Consider the following 16,274-nt stretch of genomic DNA (forward strand, 5'->3'; position numbering starts at 1 on the left):
TCCTAGCGAATGTATGGGCTAGAAATGGAGAAAACCACTGAGATAAGCGACTTAGTCAAAGGACAGATTATTATTACGCAAACCCTGTGAACGTGTACCTCTAAACGGGCGAAGGTGGTCGAAAGGTCACGTGTTACCGTCGTGAGCATCTACGGAAAGAGGTAGAAGGACAGTGAAACTACCATTAGGCGCTATATGGTTGGAAATCCACGACTCTTGACAGAACGTGAGGTTCGAAGGCTTGTCTGCTCGGCAAAGTAGGATAGATGGTGATCTGTGGCACCTCAGCTGAAAGAGAACAACGCTGGTGCACCCACAAGCGTTTCGGAGCGCACATTGCTTTCAGCAGTATAATCGTCCGTTTTCGAAGCCGAACCGTGCTACAGTGGTTTCCAGGAGCGTGACACTGAACTCACGTTGGTGCCTCGGCGACCAAATTCGCCTGATGTAAATCCTATGGATCCCATATGGGTCGTTATCGGAAGCCATTACCGCGTATACAAATCAGTGGCCCGTTATCGACGCGAGTTAAATGTGCGTAGACATCTAATGCCACATATCTCCACAAACGTACGAATAAATTTTCGGATCCGTTATACACAAAATCAGTGATGTATGTTGTTCCAGATACCGAAAATGAGGTATTAAGCATGTGGTCATCATGTTTTGGATCATCAGTGTTTGTGCTGCAACGGTCACCGGCCTTATTGCACGTCCTTGTTCTCGACACACATCGAGTACAGTATCCGCTGAATTCTGTGGTCTTCTTCCGAAACAATGGCACATAGGAAGTGGTGCTCTGCGAACGGATAATTATTTCTTACATTTCCAGTATCTGTTGGTTCAATCCTGTTTTTATCGCTTCAATTTGTGGCATTGGGGGTTTCGTAGTATCATGATATCTCTGAACATTGACATGAGTAACAACCGGTTTCTGAAGATTTTCCTTTATTACGCTAGGAAAGGTTTTCCTCGAATTAGACAATGTAGCACTATGCCTAGTAGTGAAAGTCTTGGTTACAAGGATTGTCATGGAGTGGATTGCTGATAGACCGTTTGGTGATGAAATGCAGCAATCGAAATTATCTGCCACCGTCTGTATGACAGTTCCATAGTTACCACAGAAAAACAGTCCCGAACATCGGCGAACTTCGTCATATGATCAGCACACTCCAAAGTCATCATTTCCTGAGCAATTCTTTCTTTAGAAAGTGCAACCTGTGATATGGTCGGGTAACGTGTTGTAGCACCTGTAATCATACGTGCGACTACGACTGAAGGCAGGGTGCCATCACGTTCTCTGAAAGTACGGTATGTGGGAGTAGTTCCAGCGGGGAAGTACCCACTTCAGGGGACACCAGTTTCATATTTAGTTCCACTCTTTGTTTATCAGTGCAGCTCGCTGGTTTCAATGAAAGAAGTATTTTTGCGCAGTCCAAAAGTACGAGGATGCTGTACTGCGAAATACAAGTACGTACGAGATCCCACAACACCTGGTCAGTAACACAACACCACGACCGAAGTCTACCAACTTTTTAAGTACAGTCGTGCACTGCAAAGGGCCACCACTCTATGTATAGCCACTGTGAATGTCGACTGAACCCCTAATCCGTGATTGGTCACTCTTCATCTCCTGGATCACAAGTCTCAATGCGTCATCATCGTCCTCCTCTTCCCTCTTGGCTTCTGCAGGTGCGACACAGCATTAACGTTCTCATGAATTTGCGTCTGAGTTATGATGGTAACTAACCTCTGATGCATGCAAATCACTATAACTCCCATAACTCTAATGCTGACTTCAACCGACGGATTGTCAACCCTTTCGTTGCGTTTATCGAGTACAGACTGCTTGAAAGTTTTTTTTTACCTTGACGAAAATCAACTGCCCTGCACAATTGAACTACTTTCCACCTATCACGATGTTTACCGTCCCTCTCCAGTATACGATTCTGAAGAAAATCAAAATCCGGAAGTTCGGAACGGCGACGTTTTTTCCAGTGGTTCACTCCCAGATTCTCTTACAATTCTGTGTTTTATTACAAATTTTGTGATACGCCGTTTTGAAGTATACGTCGGTACACAATCTTTATGATAAAAATTGTCATATTCGAATCAGCCTGCAGTTGTTAGAGGAGATCAATGTGCCCAGTCTCTCCTCTCGTCTTACTTTCGGTGATGATCAACTGGATTCTCTTGGCGCTTGCTGTAACCAACAATCCTAACTCCTCTGATTAGCACGAGAATTCGGGAACATTTTTGAAATACCTCTTACACACCTTTACAATTCTTCACTATCTCCAATCTGCAAAAGAAAAGGGAATTATTTAATCAACGTGAGGAATTAATGACATTTCTATTGTAAAGTCAAATGGAAATCTTAAAAAAAAAGCCAAAGCTGCACTTTGTAGATTCTGTTTATTTGCGTACTTCACGAGCGGATTCCATGATAACATTTTGAATGCAACTTATATCCATGTTCTAGGTTTCTGCCACCAGACTGTAGTTTAAGCACTCTCTTTAGCAGACCTGTTTCACCTTATAGCGTACTGCCAATAAAACGCATATTTTAGTCAACCTTCGAAAAAACATTATTTACGTGATCGTTCCAATTTAAACTGTTGTAATTGTAATTCCTAAATATGTAGTTGAACTGACAGACTATAGATTTGTGCGATTTATCGTGTAACCGAAATTTAACAGATTCATTTTCGTACTCAAGTGGATGACCGCACATTTTTTTATTATTTGGAGCCAGTTGACACTTTTCACACCATACAGATATCTTCTTTAAATCACTCTGCAATTGGTTTTGATCATCTGATGAGTTCACTGGCGGCAAATAACAGCACAATCGGCAATCTGAGATGGCTGGTTAGAGTGACACCGAAGTCATTTATACAACGTGTAAGGGGTATGACTGCAGATATTTCTGTTGGTGACTGAGCACGTTGTACTGAACTACATTCCATCAGTGTTTACTTTATTTGCAGACTAACAATTATAGCTATTAGGTTGGTTAGTATCTCCAAGCGAGTCATTAATACTTACTTTCTCGTGGGCAGAAGGTCACGTGTTGAAGTAAGGACACGTGGATGCAATTACTCCGTTAAACGTCTCTGTACTTTTCTTGTACGTTATCCTAAATAATTTTAATTAAACATAACATTATGTTTTTCTTTTAGTTCAGTAGATATACAGGATATGTATGTTATTACTCGCCGAAAATTTGAATACTCTATTCTAGGTGGTTTCTAAGATTTAGAGAAAAATGCAACATAAAATGTAAATTTTAACTAATGGCTTCTAAAGTTTCAAAAGAATGTAACTCACCTAATATATGTTTCCTTTTTTCTACTGTAAGTCACTCTCAAGCACCCTGCACCATACTGTATATCCCCTAATGATTTTCTTCCAAGTTTTTTCTTCTCTCCTTCTTTCTGGATTCCTTAATGGCCAACTGAGATGCATGCTCTGCTTTATCACTGCAACCTTGTCCATCCTTTCAAGTTCTCTGATGAAGTTTGCTCCAGGATCAATTCCCATATACCATAGCACTATCACCCTACCAGTGTTGCCATCCTTAAAAGCAATAACAACATCACTGGCCTCCCACTTTTGTGTCTTCATTCCAACAAAAACATATTTTTGTAAGCGAGTCCATATAATATTATTGAACGACTCATTGGGATTTTGAGTCTGACCATGCAGACACTTCTTCAGTGAATCATGATTTTCCAGGTCTCTGTAAATAGGTTTCATGATATCCATGACTGCTGCTGGGATGGAATGTTTATGGCTGTATGAACTGTTTGAGCATTACGGTAATTGCACCATGAATCAGGTCCAGGAGGGTGAAGGTGGTGTACTGGTTTTTCATCAGTTGACAGTCTGTGGAAGAAGGTAGCCCATACTGCCAGCTTGATTTTCAACAAATCCTCAGTATTATTTCTAGTGGCCATCACATAATACTGCTATAGTTTATCAATTATTTTGTCTGTCAGCCTGCCTCTTATGGTTTTACCATCAGAAATTTTCTTGTCTCTGAAACTTTGTTTCAACTTCCTCAGCCTGCTACCCATCCTCTTTTGGACATGACCAACACTGTTAACCTTTATAACACAACAAACTACGGCCTTCTATATACAAAATTTACTGATTTCATTAGATATTGAAGCAACGCACGTAAAAATTTTAACATTTTCAACCCGTGTAGATTGTATTTAAAAAATAAAATTAAATACTTCCCATGTGAGTTTATAAGTGATATATGTATCTTTATATTCGGAAAATTGCAAATTTTATAATGAGATAAAAAACCGAAAATCTGCAAAAATTGTTTTTCCGCTTTAACTCCCCTTAATTTGCTCCTTCAATGGTTTTATCATTCCCAATATCGTGGACATGTAACAAATACAATGAAAGTTTCATTAGTTCCTTGTAACAATAATATGAATCATTTATATCAAAAATTTTTACCTCAGCAATTAAAAGGTCTGTTCATATTTCGCTCAGCGCCGCCCTTTAAAGGGTTTTCATTGAATAGGGATTTGGAAATGGAAATGGATAAATAATTGCTTGAATAACTCGTAAAATTGATTGGAAATAATAGTTGAGAAAATTTTGAAGGTTGTTTATGAATAGAGATATTTTTCAAAATGTCAACAGGCTTCGTTGTTCCTCATAAATTCTGAAGATTAGATGTATATACGGGAAAATTCCCTTCATTCAATATAGCAGATGTTTCAATTAATGTTTCCCGTGGCTGTGTGACAAATACCTTCCTGCAATTTGTAATGTCGAAACCGCATCCGTCGATTAATCGTAGATTACCCTCATATTCTGGCCTGTTATAACTCATGGTATTATTAAATAAAGTTATATACACGTTCATTTGTCAATGTTTGACTTGGGCTCTCCAAGCACATCCCTCGTCCTTGAAACTTACGGCTGCAAATGGAAGCGACCCGGTGCAACGCAGTTCTCTGCACCTTACCCGATAGCAGTTGTAAGGGGTTTCGAAAATCACGGCAGGCATGTGTTTCCGGCAAAACGTTTGCGTTTGGTCGATTACTTCTCGATAGTTATGAATATAATATTTGCTCTGGTAATAAAATTTAGCAAACGACCAAATAACAGTGGATAGCCAATAAAATTTCACGCAAATACGCGTACCTTTTCATCATTTTACTTTTCAGATACAATGTATATGAAATAATGTGACTAGCGTTCAAAGAAATATAAATTAGCGATCAATCTAATACCGAGCCCGAACGCTAGCCACATGATCGACCCCAGTTCGTTCTCATGGTCCACTACCAACATGGTATGTGGTCTGAGGATAGTCACAGGTCAAAGTGTGCGCAACGTAATAGTGACAAGTGCGCTCATACTGCAGAGTTCTTCGTAAATTTAAATCGATTTTGTAACGAACGAAATACACATATCAAAAAAAGTTTTGCATCCACAACTTCTTCGCCGGGCGATGTGGCCGAGCGGTTCTAGGCACTTAAGTCTGGAACTGCGTGACCGCAGGTTCGAATCCTGTCTCGGGCGTGGATGTGTGTGACGTCCTTAGGTTAGTTTGGTTTAAGTAGTTCTGAGTTCGAAGGGGGCTGATGACCTCAGATGTTAAGTCCCATAGCGCTCAGAGCCATTTGAACCAGAAGTTCGTCAAGGCCTGTTGGTCCAGATTGTTCCATTCCTCAACGGCGAGTAGGCGTAGATTCTTCAGAGTATTTGGTGGGCCACGTCGTCCATAAACAGCACTTTCCAATCTATCCCAGGCATGTTCTATACGGTTCATGTCTGGAGAACATGCTGGACACTCTAGCCGAGCAATGTCGTTATGCTGAAAGAAGTCATTCACAAGATGTGCACGATTAGGGCTCGAATTGTCGTCCATGAAGACGAATGCCTCGCAATAGTATGCCGATATGATTGCACTATCGGTCGGAGGGTGCTATTCATCTATCGTACAGCCACTAAGGCGCCTTCCATTACCTGACCGGGTTGCGCCTCCGACGATTGTCTTGTTGGAGGAATATGCGACACTCATCGATGAAGAGAACGTGATGACAATCCTGAGCGGTCCTTTCGGCATTTTGTTGGGCCAGTCTCTACCGACCTGCATGGCGTCGTGGTTGCAAAGATGGACCTAGCCATGGACGTCGGGAGTGAAGCTGGGCATCATGCAGCCTATTGTGAGCAGTTTCAGTTGTAACACGGCATCCTGTCGCTCCACGAAAAGCATTATTTAACATGGTGGCGTTGCTGTCAGGGTTCCTCCGAGCCATAATCCGTAGGTAGCGGTCATCCACTGCAGACGTGCCCTTGGGCGGCCTGAGCGAGGCATGTCATCGACAGTTCCTATCCCTCTGTATCTCCTCCGAGTCCTAACAACATGGCTTTTGTTCACTCTGAGACGCCTGGACACTTACCTTGTTGAGAGTGCTTCCTGGCACAAAGTAACAACTCTAACGTGACCGAACCACGGTATTGAGCGTCTAGACATGGTTGAACTACAGACAACACGAATGGCTGGAACTGATCGGCTGTCGGAGCCAGTCTGTGTAATAGGCGCTGCTCTTTCGTGTTTGCTTACATCTGGTTCAAATGGCTCTGAGCACTATGGGACTTAACGTCGGAGGTCATCAGTCCCCTAGAACTCAGAAGTACTGAAACGTAACTAACCTCAGGACATCACACACATCGACGCCCAAGGCAGTATTCGAACCTGCGACCGTATCGGTCCCGCGGTACCAGACTGAAGCGCGTAGAACCGCTCGGCCACTCCGGCCGGCAAAACTTTCTTGGATGTGTGTGGAATAGTATCTTTTCAGACGGTGAACTGTCATTTAGTGTCCTTCCATTGCGTGTGCTTCACTGTAGTTGTCAGGTGCTGTAGTGATCGGGGTGGTAAGCCGTTGTATGCCCGCCTGGCTGGCCGATCGGTCTAACGCACTGCTTCCCGAGTGGGAAGCCCGGCGGGTTAGTGTCGAGATCCGGTGTGCCGGCTGGCCTGTGGATGGTTTGTAAGGCAGTTTTCCATCAACCTCTGCGCATGCGGGCTGGTTCCCCTTATTCCGCCTCAGTTACACTGTGTCGGCGATTGATGCGCAAACACCGTTTCCACGATCGAGTGCACCATCACGGAAACATTTGGGATTACACTCGTCTGGAATGAGACGTTCCCTGGGGTGTCCAGTGGGGGCTGAACCACACAATAACACTGGGTTCGGTGTGAGGCGGCGGTAGGTTGGGTGGACTGTTGTGGTCTATTGAAGGGCTGTTAACCACTGAGGGCTACGGTGGGACGAAGCTTCTCCGTCGTTTCTAGGTCCCCGATTTAATACACGCATACATACATGCCGTTGTCTTCTTATAGCCTTTGGGCTGATCCATACGGCCAGTTGATGGGTGACTTGCAGTTAAAGTTGACTCAGGATCGCGGGGCAACATCGCACTTCGCGTATACAGACCATTGCTATGGGCGAAGGAAGCCATTAGTGGCAGAAACTATCCTAAGACCGTCTACGTATCTAATGCACTACCTTCCGATCTGTAGTGTGGGACATTCATAAGTTCGATATTAATATTTTAACTCTTTAAATTCAACAAGCAGAAGGGATGTAGAAATATTTTCAATGACAAATAGGTAAGTGTATGTTGTTAGACGTCACAAGAGGGGTAAGTAATTGCCTGAGCATTGCCGGCCGAGGTGGCCAAGCGGTTAAAGGCGCTACAGTCTGAAAACCGCGTGAACGCTACGGTCGCAGGTTCGAATGCTGCCTCGGGCATGGATGTGTGTGATGTCCTTAGGTTAGTTAAGTTTAAGTAATTCTAAGTTCTAGGAGACTGATGACCTTAGAAATTATGTCCCATAGTGCTCAGAGCCATTTGAACCATTTGCCTGAGCATTCTTTTCAGTAGAGGAGGGCGGTAACGTACATGCGCTGGGGCATGAATTGGACAGTTCGAATTCTTTATATGAACGTGTGGGACATGTCCGAAAGAACAGACACCACGCGGAATTCACAGCTGTGATACATTGAAGGTGGAGAGGGGGAGAACGGATAGGAATGGGAACGGATCAATGCTGTCAGTGCAGTGGTTAACGCAGCCGCCAAGTAAGCAGGAGATCACAGGTTCGAATCCCAGTCCAGTACACATTTTCACTCGTTGTCGCTGTTTCTGCGTAACGTCACGATGCACCTGACAGCAGTGAGTCGCTCCCTTTCCTTTCTCCCCCTCTCCACCTTCAGTTTACGTATAAAGTAAGAATTCTATTATAAAAAGATATTTTCATCTGTGTCAAAACACCCGAAATCTGGAGTGATCATTGTGAGGAGGGCACTTAGGTTTTTGACCATCAGGTTCACCGCCAATGTCTCGACTATCTCATTGAGTGAGGTTAACGAGTATGCCTGCAGTGGTCCATTTGTCCTAAGCAGCAGTTGCGTTCGGTCGCAACAGAGCGGCACCAGTTAACGCCGTCTGCCTTCTGCATCTTTTAGGTTTTGGGAACAGAAACACGACAGTCAGCTCAGCACGCATTCGCCGTATCTCTGTATATAAAAGGCCATGTCGTGACTCAGTGGTTGACTGATTCCTCATCGCCCAGTACAAACCGATAAGGATAGTGACTTGAAATTTGGAGGTTTGGATCTTATAATGTATGCGTTGTGTGAGAAGGGATATTCCGAAATTTCAACCCAAAGGAGGTGAAGCAGGGGATGAGACTTTGTATGAAAATATTTTATTACGAAAACATTTTAGATGCTAAATCTATGAAAATTTAAATTTGGCTTTTAATTGCAAATAAAAAAAATAGTGATATACCGTCCTTGAAAATTCAACCCCTACAGGGGCGAAACGGAGGATGAAAGTTATTATGGAAATGTTTCGTCGTGCAACCATCATTGAAGCTAAATATATGAAAATTTGTTTTTGGCTTCTTTGTTAGAATTAAAACATACGCATGTCATTGTCTTTGGAAATTCAACCTAAATAGGTTGAACCGTTCCATGAAAATATGTAATTGCGATAGCATTTTTAACGCTAAATGTTTAAAAATTGGTGTTTGGCTTCTCAGCTAGAGATGAAAAAGTACGTGTTTCACTGTTTCTGTAAATTCAACCCCATAGGTGGAGTACGCCGCCATGAAGGGAATCTTGAATCTAGAGCTACGAACCTGGGTATTTGGTTTCTCAGTCAGAAAATAAAAAATACTAGTTTCCAGGGCGTTGAAATAGGGAGAGAAATTTCTTTTGAAAATAAATAATCACTAAAGAACTACTAAAGGGTTTTAAGGCTAAATATATAACTACAGATAGTTAACTTCTCTGTTGGAAATGTAAAAAATCCGTGTTTCAGTGCTTCAGGAAATTAAGCCCCTGAGGGAGTACAAGAGGGGACGAAAAATTTTTATGAAATATTTCGTCACTTTAAAGAAATGATAAAGCTAGATCTATGGAAATTGGTATTTCACTTCTCGGTCATATATAAAGAAATATTTTTTTTGGGGATGAAAGGTGCTTTGGAAATATCTCCACAAGAACACAAAAGGCATGATTAACGAATAAAATTCACTACAGACACCAGAATCGCTTTTTGGTCGGAGGTACAATGGGAACAGACCTTGCTCATATGGTGTTAATTAGCTTGAAAAGCTTAGAAGGTGTTGCAGTTTGTGAACAACATGAAAATTCGATTAAATAAAAACAAAAGAACTCTACAGGCCATACAGCCTACGCCAGCAAAGAAACGGACGTTAAGCTAGTTCATCTGTATTCCGATCACGTCAGTTTTTCAGTATGATGTATGTAACTGAATGATAAATGTTGGTAAATGGCGTCGTCATCGGCCGACACAAAAGCCCGTATCCGATGGCTACCAGACTGTTGATCTATGTGAATTTTCAGTGTGCTGGCACTTCACGCCAACAACCGCGAGTGTCATACGTCAATGACAGTGCTCTGGTAGGCTGCGTGCTATTTTAAGAAGTTGAAACGGCGGCAGTCGGCGACGACGTCCGAGCGTCAAGGTTGAGTGGCAGCCCTGTGGGCTGCGAAGTGTTGAAAATTGCGGAAAGAACAGTTTGTACAAGAGCGTTACACAACTCCTCTTACAGACTTCTAGGACTGCAGAGGGGACCTAGTAGACAAAGTTTTGACAGGAAACCCGTATCCGGAAGTGTAGTGTCAGGACATAAAATACGTTTCATGTTCGAATCATTTCACGGTATGGCACGTAATCTTAGAGCTCCACACAGCTTGTGTTGAGAACATTTCCCGGATACCCTCCCCACATTTCGTCCGGCTACAGAAGCGAGCGCAATAACCTGTTATGATCGCTACTTGGAGGGTTGACCATGGTGCTCCACGGACGCACAACGGCGGGTTAGAGCGCGTATGTGACAGCGTGCGTCGCATTCACACCTCGCGCAGCGAATAGCAGTGTCAACCCGTGCAGCATGTTGTAACCTCCCCCTCACTTATCGTCCTTAATGACAGTGAAAAATTAAACCGCGAATACCTAACGGAAATTTGGGGAAAGCAATCATCACCGAAGTTAATCTGTCGGTAAAGATGGAGGAAAGGGTTATATCTAAATGAAAGGAAAAATGCAAATGAAATTGGCAGAAATTAATTTTGAGAAAAAGGTAACATTAATAAAGAAAGTAAATGTGCGGTCGTCACGTTAACAATTTATTGGCGTTAATTAGATATTTGAGATTTGGGGAATATTACAGTCGCCAGTCCTATGGACAACTACTATAATAACTGAAAAAGAAAGGTTATTGCACAAATAATTAGCACTGAAAGCGTGGCAACTGAAGGTTGACATGTGTTGTGTGAAAAATGAAAGTTTGTCAGAAGTAATAAATTTCGCTACACTCTGACTTAATTTAGCAAAAGAAGTAATAAAACCGGAAAATTGAAAGTTAATTTAGTGGCTGAAATTAATAGTGAGATTTGTTTCTGAAGCACTACGAAATTCAGTAAAATAAGGTTAGCCTTGGGCTACCTCAACAATCATATCAAAATCTACTTGAATCTACGCAATTTAGAAATAAGAGATTTAACTTTGAACTTGAATTAAATGATTCTGGACAATTAACAATAGTAACATTTAGTACGTACCAAGCTGAGCTGCAGTCACAGGTAAGCTAAAATATGCTAACAAAACACGCACTCTTAATTTGTGCTTGTGTAATCTAAATATTGTAGCCAGCTATGAATACCTCAACTGAACTTTGAAATTAAAGCAGTGAAATGGAATGATATTACTTTAATACTGACGTCTGAATTTCAACGGCACTCGGGTTCATTTCGGTAAAGGAAGGGACCCTGCTTGGTAATGCAATTGGGACAATATGCAACAAAGGTTCATGCTAAGTTGCTGTAATTTTGTGATGCAACAATTTTAAAAGCTGAGGTCTGCCATACAGTTCTAAAACTTTACGTGCTTCCAGTCTTCCTTGTTGGTTGATTGAAGGTTTGAAGTCGTCGGTCGAGGAGTTGGCGACAGTTACGCATTGTCAGTCGTCGCTGTTGCAGAAGCTGGATGTTGGCACGCCTTTTTCTCGACACTGTCACCAGGCAAAACGGGCTCTTGATGTGCGCCAGCTAATGCTTCCCGTGGGCGACACCGTGTCACAAACTATCATAGCAAGTCGAGCGCAATTACATGCTGCCAAGCCCCGAAAGCGCGGCAACTCGCGGGAGCGTCACACAACACACCTGCTCAACCGCACTACTCGAGCCAGATTCTCCCTGCCCGCGCTCCATGCGGCAGAGTTAACACTACCAAAGATTCTAAACACTTTGGTTCTCCAAACGACCTATCGATGTAGTCGTTCGATAGCATAGTTTTCCCTAGGCCAGACTTAGCGTGTAAATACAAATAATATTCACAAAACAAACCAATTATACATTGACATTAATGCATATATATAAATACACAAATAGTAAAACAATTACAATATATAAAGACACAGTAATGTCATATCTTGAGGTAACAAAACAAGGGAAAAAAATTATATTACAATAGATGGAAATAGGAGGATATGCATTTCCGGTGTTACAATGTCCTGTAGAAGACACAGGTCAGGTACCATTCCTTCCGCTGTCTGCGTACCGTGAAGCGAGATATTTCATATTGATACAATCTTCACACTAATTTTACATCCAAACGGCACATTCACGGACATGGAATCCTTACCAGATATCCAAACGTTTATGTACTGAGTCCATTCTGAAATCCATAAAAGGCTGTAATAGAAACTGTGGTGCGACCTGTATAACTGAAAAGAAGTATTAGAATTGAAGAGGTATTTAAGTATTCTCAGGATGTTACGGTGAATAATTCGTGAAGGTTTACGTACTTGTCACAAGTTACAAATCGTTTTGCTATACATTCGTGTAACTGCAGCAACAATTTGTAGTACTTGGAAAATTATGTTGCAGGTAACCGTATACTGAAAGAAGACAAAGTACTTGATGTGAAGAAATGCAGTAACTAAATTTTATGAGGCGAAGTACCATGTAATGAACTGATGTACGTGGCTAAACAGGAAGTGTGATTGTTGAATGGAATTTAGCACCGTTAATCATACAGTGGAGGTAGTCTATGAGCACCATCTTTGAGTAGTATCCCAGGTCCCAACTACAATCCCAACCCCTGCTTAAATTATGAATAAAAACTATTCGCAATGAACATCGGACGTGATGACTGGGTGTTGTGTGATGTCCTTAGGTTAGTTAGGTTTAAGTAGTTCTAAGTTCTAGGGGGCTGATGACCATAGCTGTTAAGTCGCATAGCGCTCAGAGCCATTTGAACCAATTTTGATCATCGGAGATATCGAGTATTAGAAGAAACCCTCGTTATACCGTCGGGTTTGTCAAAGACTGTAGAGGAATAGATATTGGTTTCCGGTACCTTTACGCACTTCGGATGAGAAATGGTCCTACAAGGTGAAAGACTTAGCTGTGATCAAAAACGTAAGGATACAGAAGGCGTTGAGAGCCACTGCATTGAAGAGACAATGTGTATCCACAGGAAATATGACATGCAATTCAAGAAGCATCATGATGGTCTCTCCATGTGCAAAGATCTGGATTAATTTGCCATTCGTGTATCCGGAGGGGGACTGCCAAGGAGGAGATGACCATGAGAAAGTGAGTGAATAACCAGTGAAAGGGTAACATGATGCTTGAGGGAGCGTGTAATGTTACAAGTTTGAACGTGGTATGGGAAGGTAGAAAACTTGGAAAGTTTAACTGATCCCTCACACTGTTTGAATGTGAGATAAGAAACAAAACGTAAATGCCCCAAATCTCCAAGCGCATCTCGCTGCGGAAACCTCAGAGAAGAGTCAGAATCAATTTCCCCAGATGTGATACCACAACCGACTAGGAGTAGGTCTGATTACCGAACTCACTGCAAAGCCTCTCGGTGGTAAGCTTGTCGGTGTCTGCAGCGGAAGAAAAAACCAAACTGCAGCTGGCAGAATACGACCGACGCTAGCCGGCGTTTCCACAGTTCGCAAGTGAACTACCGAGCTATCTGGCAACTGAGAGAAACGACTCCAAAACACATTCACGTCAGGAGAATGTAACTCCACTCTCATGGGACACGACGACCCGCTGGGAACCTACAATACCAGCACCTTCCTACGACTTTCCTCACCTCAGCGATTGAAGGAGGAAAACACCTAACACCAGAACCGCTAGAGGAGGGCCATAACGCTAGAGAATTCCGCTCCACTGTACGCTATTACGCTTGTTGTGAAGAAACCAAGAACATGGTTCTTTTGCGTGATTAAATTGTTTGTGGAATTATGACAGATACATTAAATGAACAGAAAAAAACTGTACCTATAAAAAGGCAAAATCTATTTGAAAAATATGTGTCTGTACAATCCGGAGACTGTACTAATCTTTGTTTTACGAACGTGTAACCTTGTTATGTATGAAAAAAGCGGCATGACTTTGTTTCCTTCTCTCTTTGGCAGCAGCACGCTGCAGATGTGTCTTCGTTGTAACTTTTTGCCAAAAATTATTGGAGCATTTTGTTTCAAAAATGAATCTTCGTTTTGTGAGATGAATACTCATTCGGTTTCGCTGTGTTAATTTTTGAATCAAGTGGTTTCTGGTAGTTTATTTTACGTTGCAAGCAATTTGCTTCGTGACGCAACCACCGATCGTTATAACTGCTCTATCTGTGGTTCTTTTATCTTTTGAAATTCGAGCCTACATCTTTATTCCGAGCCCGATTAACATTTTACCAAGTAATTTCGTTTGTATGAATATTAACTACATACAGTACTACTACAATGGTACTCACCTTAAGGTGGCCAGAAGACTCTGCGCCGAAATATCGTGGCAGGACGTTACTGATATCCGGCAGTTCTCCCATGTTTTTATGGAAATATCAGTACGCCGGGAAAGCTTTAAACATCACAACTACATACATGGTTATGCATCATCAGCTGCACCGCTAACAAACATTGATCATTTTGCCCTGAATTTATATATATATATATATATATATATATATATATATATATATATATATATATATATATATATATATATATTTGGGCGGTAAATTCAGTAAGTCAGATATTACTGAAACTGATAGTAATCAGTATTTGCAAGATTTTCGGTGAACAAGAAAGCATCTGTATCTTCCCCTTTTTTACCGATTTTGATGTGGCTCCCCTTTCTTTAAGACCTTTCTTTAAATACACACAAACTGAAATGTCATCAATTTGTGTTAAGGGAAGCCACTTCAACGTCACAAAAGGAAAGACTGCGGGTCCAGCTGCTGCATATTGCAAGGCGCAAAACCAGCCACCAGGTAACTCCACTAACAGAGAGAGCTTACACTGAAGGGAACAGGATTCCAAAATATTCGAAATAAAGCTAGAACCACTCCGCGCTCAACATTCGTCCCGTCCTCCAACCTGCTCCCCCACCCCACCCCACCCCCACCCACCCCCGAAGCACTCCAATCAAACTTGGACTATCTCACAAGCTAAAAATGGTAGTACAGATTAACAGAGAAATCGACAATTTCCAAAGGGCTTTAACTGGGAGGGATAAGTGTGCATCGATCTATGACTGAAATTGTTGCCGGCTTTTGTGGCCGAGCGGTTCTAGGCGTTTCAGTCCGGAACCGCGCTGCTGCTACGGTCGTAGGTTCGGATCCTGCCTCGGGCATGAATGTGTGTGGTGTCCTTAGGTTAGGTTTTAGTAGTTCTAAGTCTAGGGGACTGATGCCCTCAGATGTTAAGTCCCATAGTGCTCAGAGCCATTTGAACCGTTTGAACTAATATTGTTAACGTATTATTCTAGCCTTGAGCCTTCACTACTGTGCTAGTGATGGTATACTCCGTCCAACAAATCTTTACGAAGAAAGACGTATGGTTACTTGAGTATATCTTTCATTAGATTATATCACATCAACTAGGTACGGTATTTTATCATTTTATATTCCATGTTTATTATATTATATTTAGACCATTAGCAGTAGGAAGTGATCTGTGAAATATGTTTTTTAGTTAATTCTAACTTTACCTTGAAGATCGGCAGCCTGTACTTGATGAATCCTCCCTGTCTGGCGTGGAATCCGTTCTTTTAGGTTGGCTGCAGGGTAAGGCGTAATTTTTGCTCTCTTCTAGCTTACAAATGGTGGAGGGCTGAACTGTTGGAATGCACAAGAAAATGGCAGGGGGAGAATTGAAGAACAATGAGAGAAATGGTGGCAGAGAACCCCAGCCCTGTATGTCTTATTGTACCTGACTCGGAGGGCGTAGGTGAGTGATAGTGGCTCAGTGGCAGAGCGTTGCGTGGTCTGATGAATCCCGATACCTTCTTCATCATGCCGATGTGGGGTCACGAATCAATCGTCATCCAGGGGAACAGCTCCTTGACACCCGTACTGCGGGTCGGAGACAAGCTGGCGGCGTCGCCATTATGCTCTGGAGAACATTCACTTGGACATCCACGGGACCAGTGGAGCTCGAGCAAGGTACCATGACGGACAAGGAATATCGTGTGCACTGGTTACAGACCATGTACACCTCTTCTTGACTTCCATGATTCCCGACGGTAGTGGCATTTTTCAACACGATAATGCGCCATATGACAAGGCAAGGAGCGTGACGGAGTGGCTCGAGGAACACAGTGGCCAGATTCAGTTGATCTGCTGGCCCCACGGCTGGCCAGATCTGAATCCGACCGAACACATCTGAAATGTGATTGATCATG

This window comes from Schistocerca serialis, chromosome 8, assembly GCF_023864345.2.
Source record: "Schistocerca serialis cubense isolate TAMUIC-IGC-003099 chromosome 8, iqSchSeri2.2, whole genome shotgun sequence".
NCBI lineage: Eukaryota > Metazoa > Arthropoda > Insecta > Orthoptera > Acrididae > Schistocerca > Schistocerca serialis.